Genomic DNA, 6,348 nt, shown 5'->3' with positions numbered 1-6,348 from the left:
GGCAAAACTCTGTTAGCCTTTGCCCTGCTTCATTCTGTACTCCAAGGCCAAATTTGCCTGTTACTCCAGGTAGTTCTTGACTTCCTACTTTTGCATTCCAGTCCCCTATAATGAAAAGGGCATCTTTTTTGGGTATTAGTTATAAAAGGTCTTGTAGGTCTTCATATACATACATATATATGTATATATTTATATGTTTGGGTCTGTTTCTGTACTCTATTCTGTTATATTGAGGTGTTTTGTTTTGGGTTTTTGTTTTGTTTTTTTTTGGTTTTTACATCAATACCATACAAACTTGGTCACTACAACTAAAAAATCAGATAGTGCTTATCCTCCAACTTGGTGCTTCTTTTCCATAGTTGTTTTGGCTATTCTAGGTCCTTTGAATTTCCATTGAAATTTTAAAATCAGTTTGTCAATTTCTACTGAAAACAATATTGCCATGTTGATTGGGATTGCCCTGAATCTATCAATGAATTTGGATAGAACTGACATTTTAATAATAGTGACTCTTCCAACTCATGAACACATTATATATTTCCATTTATTTAGATATTTAAAATTTTCTTCCAGCAACATTTCATGTTTTTTGGTGTACTTATCTTTCACAACCTTTGCTCATTTATCCCTAAGTATTTCATATTTTTAATACTATTATACATGATACTGTGCTTTCTTAATTTTTATTTTTGAATATTCATTGTTAGTATATATGCAAAAACAATTGATAATTTGTTTATTGATTGTGAGTGATGGTAGCATTCTCCAAGGAAAATTTCTTGGCCTGAAGTTTTATTTATCAGAAGATTTTAATTTCAAATTTTAATTTCAAATTCAGTTCCTTTAAGTAGATATTAATCTATTCAGGTTATCTATTTATTCTTTAGAGAGAGTTGGTAATTTGTATCTTTCAGTGTATTGATTTTTTTCTAAGATGGATCTATTGACATACAGTTATTTATAATATTCACTTATTATTCATTAATATATGTGTGATCTGTAGAGTTGCCATATCTCTTATTATTTATATTGGTAATTTGTGTCTTCTCTCCACTTTTAGTGATCAGCCTGGCTAAATGTTCAATTTTATCAATTTTATTGATACTCTCAAAAAAGCAACTTTGGTTTCATTGATCTCTCTGTTTTGTCTTCTGTTTTCAATTTCATTGATTTCTATTCTAACCTTTATCAGGTTCTATTCTAACCTTCTATTCTAAACTTTTCTTATTCTGGATTTAATTTGCTCTTTGTTTTCAAGTTTTTTAAGGTATAAGCTTAGGTCTTTGATTTGATACACTTCTTGTTCCTTATTTTCTAATATAGGCACTCAGTGTTCTAAATCCTCCCTCCCAGCATCTCACAAGCCCAATACTGCTTTGCGGCCTTACCCAATTTTGATTAGGTTGTGATTCATATTTACTTGTTTGAAAATATTTTCTAATTTCCTTTCTTATTTCTTCTCTTGAGAGTCCCTTAGATTTTAAGGAGCTCAAACCAGTCAATCCTAAAGGAAATCAACCCTGAATATCATTGGAAGGACTGCTGCTGAAGCTCCAATGCTTTGGCCACCTGATGCAAAGAGTCTGATCTTTGGAAAAGACTCATGTTGGGAAAGATTGAAGGCAGGAGGAGAAGGGGGTGACAGAGGATGAGATTGTTGGATGGTATCACTGACTGAATGGACATGATTTTGAGCAAACTCTGGGAGATAGTGAAGGACAGGGAAGCCTGGTGTGCTGCAATCCATGGGGTTGCAAAGAATTGGACACAACTTAATGACTGAACAACAATTTCTTCTCTGACTCACAAGTTATTTAAAAGTGTGTTGTTTCCAAATATTTGAGGATTTTCCAGAGATATTTCTGTTATTACTCTGTAACTTAATCCAAGAAAATTGAGGAAACATATTTTGTATAACTTGACCTCTTTACATTTATTTGTGGTACAGAATACGTTCCATCTTGTGAAATGTTCTTTGTGCACTTGAAAAAATTTGCCTTATGCCATTGTTGAGTGAAGTGTTCTCTGGTGTTAATTAGGTCAATTTTTGATGGTGCTGTTCAAATCTTCTCTTTAATAATTTTCTATTTCTTCTATCCATTATAAGAAAGGAGTTTTTTAATATCTGACTGTAGCTGAGGATTTGCCCCATTTTGCCTTAAAGTTCTATCAGCTTTTGCTTCATATTATTTGAAACTCTGTCGTTAGGTACATAAATGTTTTGATTATGTTGTCTTGATGAATTGACTCCTTTTCCATCATGAAATAACTTAAAATATATCTACTATTTCATTTTTGAATGAAATCTACTTTGTATGACGTTAATATAGCCACTCTAGCTTTCTTTCTTTCTTTTTTTATAGTTTTATTGAGATGTAAGCTAAACAACATAAATTTACACATGTGAAAAGTACAATTCAATAGTTTTCAGCATATTTACAGATTTACTATCACCACAATCTAATTTTAGAACATTTTATTAACCAAAAGAAAACTCATACCCATTACCACTTACCCACATTCTGTTCTGCTCTCTTGGCCTTGGGCAACTGTTTTCACTTCTTCTTCTTTTTCTTTTTAAATTTTTATTTGTTTATTTATTTTGTTTTCACTTCTTACAGATTTCCTTATTCTGGATATTCCATGTAAATAGAATTGTACACTATGTGACTTTTGCATAGAAGTTAATTAACATTTTATTTTGTGATAATGGTAGATCACATGCAATTGTAAGTGGTATAGAGAGAGTTCATGCAGTTTCCCATCTTAAAAAATTGTATCACAATGAAGACATGTATATTGACACAGAGTATAGAACATTTCTATCACTACCAGGATCCCACATGCTGCCCATTTATAGTCATACCATCTTCCCTCCCATCCCCACTCCCTCCTAAACTTTTGGCAACACCAGTCTGTTCTCCATTCCTGCAATTTTGTCATTTCAAAAATATTGTATGAATGGAATCAGGCAGTATGTATGGTTGGCAGAGGGATTGGATTTTTTTACTCACCATAATTCTCTAGATGTGCATGTAGGTTGTTGTATGCAGGAATGGATTTGTTCCTTTTTATTGCTAAGTAGTATTGCAAGCGGAGAAGGCGATGGCACCCCACTCCAGTCCTCTTGCCTTGAAAATCCCGTGGACGGAGGAGTCTGGTAGGCTGCAGTCCATGGGGTTGCGAAGAGTCAGACATGGCTGAGCAACTTCACTTTCACTTTTCACTTTCATGCTGTGGAGAAGGAAATGGCAACCCACTCCAGTGTTCTTGCCTGGAGAACCCCAGGGACGGGGGAGCCTGGTGGGCTGCCGTCTATGGGGTCGCGCAGAGTCGGACATGACTGGAGCGACTTAGCAGCAGCAGCAGCGGTATTGCAAGATAAGATGAACCACAGTCCGTTTAACCATTCACGCACTGAAGGACATCTTGGTTGTTTCTAGTGCTGGGCCATTGTTAAAGGTTGCTATAAACATTTAGGTAAAATTTTACTGAGAAATAATTGATGTACAATGCTGTATAAGTTTAAAGTGTACAGCATGATGGTTTGATTTACGTATGTTATGAAATGATTACCTCCGTAGGTTTAATTAACATCTGTAATCTCATATGGATACAATGAAAAGAAAAAAAATTCTTCTGTGATAAGAACCCTTTGGATATATTCTCTTAACAACTTTCCCATATATCATACAGCAGTATTAACTATAGTCATTATATTGTACATTACATCCCTAGTACTTATTTTGTACAGCTTTTTATGTGAACATTAGTCTTCATTTCTCTGGGATAAATGCCCAGGAGTACAATTACTACATTATATTGTAGTTGCAAGTTTAGTTATTCAAGAAAGTGTCAAGCAGTTTTCTAGTGTGTCTATATCATTGCCACTCTCTTTAGGAATGTGAAAGTGATCCAGTTTCTCCACATCATCACCGGCATTTGGCATTGTCACTATTTTTAAATTTTAGCCATTTTGATATATGTGTAGTGATATTTCTCTGCAGTTTAAATTTGTATTTCCCTAAAGGCTAGTGATGTTGGATAACTTTTTATGTGCTATTTTCCATCTATATATCCTCATTAGTGAAATGCCTCTCCATGTCTTTTGCCCACTTTTTAATCTGATTTTTTTTAACAGTTGAGTTTTGAGGGTTATTTACATATTCTAGATATAGTCATTTTCTGGATATGTAGTTAACAAAATATTTTTTCCCACTCTGTAACTTGTCTTTTCAAACTTTTTAAAGGTCTTTTACTGAGAAAAAAATTTCAATTTTAATGAAGTCTTATTTTTATCAATTTTTCCTTTTTCAGTCTTACTTTGGTATCAACTCTACAAAATTTTTGCCTAGCCCTAGATTTTCTTCTATTTTCTCCTAAATGTTTCATAGTTTTACATTTAAGTTTGTACTCCATTTTGAGTTACTTTTTGTATAGCTTTAAGATTTATGTATAAGTTATGAAGCTGTTGGCTTTCTGTTGATTATCTTTTGCTTTATTTTGTCATTGCTATGGTTGTTTTACCCTATCAGTGTCCAGTTGCTCCAGCACTGTTCTTTGAAAAGGCTATTTTTCCTCCCTTGAATTGCTTTTTCACTTTTGTCATAAATCAATTAGTCATATTTGTGTATGTCTATTTCTGGATTATCTATTCTGTTTCATATATTTTTGTATCTCTATTCCTCTGCCAATACTACACAGCTTTGATGACTGTAACTATATGTCTTGAAATCAAGTAGGCTGATTCACCTCACTATATTATTTTTTTCAAAATTGTTTAGGTATTCTAGTTCCTATGTCTTTCCATTGAAATTTCAAAATAATCTTGTCCATATCTACAAAAAAATTGTCTGAGATTTTGATAAGAATTCCATTAAACCTGTATATTGATTTGGGAAGAATTAACACCTTTATTATCTTTGTTGAGTCTTTCAGTCCACAAATACCAATGCCTCTCCATTTATTTAGATTGTCTTGATGACCTTTATCAGCATTATGTAGTTTTCAGCATATAAGCACTGTACATGTTTTGTTAGGCTTACGTCTAAGGATTTTTTGTGTTTAGAGAGTGTAAATGGTGCATGCTGTGGTAAGTCGATTCAGTCATTTCTGACTCTTTGCCACCCTGTGGACTGTAAGCCCACTGGGCTCCTCTGTCCATGGGATTCTCCAGGCAAGAATACTGGAGTGAATGGCCATGCTCTTCTCCAGGGCATCTTCCCGACCCAGGGATTGAACCCTTGTCTCAGGTATCTCATGCATTGGCAGACAGGCTGTTTACCGTTAGTGCCACCTGGGAAGCCTGTTATGGGTTACTCAAATGATCTACTTTATATTAGATGAGTTGTGGTAGTCTGTGTTCTGAGGTATTTGTCCATTTTATCTAGGTTCAGATACATGTTTGTAGATTATCCGTAGTTACTCCTTATGCTTGTGATAGTCTGTTCTGATGTATCGGTCCATTTCATATAAGCTGTCAAATACATGTTTGTAACCCTTTATCATACGGTCAATGTCTGCAGAGTATATAATGATACCCTCTGTTTCACTCTTTGTATTTGTGTCATTTGTGTCTTCTCTCTCTCTCTCTGTCAGTCTTGCTAGAGGTTTGTCAATTATATTGTTCTCTTCAAAGTATAGGCTCTTTGTTTCATTATTCTGTTTTAAATTTCATTGATTTATGCTCTTTATTATTTCCTCCTTTCTACTTTCTTTGAGTTTAATTTGCTCTTTTTTCCCTAGATTTTTTAAATGGAAACTTAGATTATTAATTTGAGACTTTTTCTCCTCTCTAATGTATGCATATGCTGCTGCTGCTGCTAAGTCACTTCAGTCGTGTCTGACTCTGTGAGACTCCATAGATGGCAGCCCACCAGGCTCCACCATCCCTGGGATTCTCCAGGCAAGAACGCTGGAGTGGGCTGCCATTTCCTTCTCCAATGCATGAAAGTGAAAAGTGAAAGTGAAGTCGCTCAGTCGTGTCTGACTCTTAGCGACCCCATGGACTGCAGCCTACCAGGCTCCTCCATCCATGGGATTTTCCAGTTAAGAGTACTGGAGTGGGTTGCCATTACCTTGGAATGTATGAATATAGGGCTATAAATTTCCCTATCAGCATTGGTTTAGCTGTGTCTTACAAATTTTGATTTGCTGTATTTTAATTTTCCCTCAGTTCTATATACTTTTTAGAGATTTCCCTTGAGACTTCCTCTTTAATCCATGGATTATTTGGAAATGTGTTGTTTGGTTTCCAACTCTGTAGAGAGGTTTCTATTTCTGTTATTGATGTTGATTGATTTTTTTCATTCCATTGTTGTTAGAGATACAGTTTGTATGATTTTAGTT

This window comes from Cervus elaphus, chromosome 1 (genome assembly GCF_910594005.1).
Source record: "Cervus elaphus chromosome 1, mCerEla1.1, whole genome shotgun sequence".
NCBI classification, from domain to species: Eukaryota; Metazoa; Chordata; class Mammalia; order Artiodactyla; family Cervidae; genus Cervus; species Cervus elaphus.
This window is presented reverse-complemented; position numbering follows the sequence as displayed.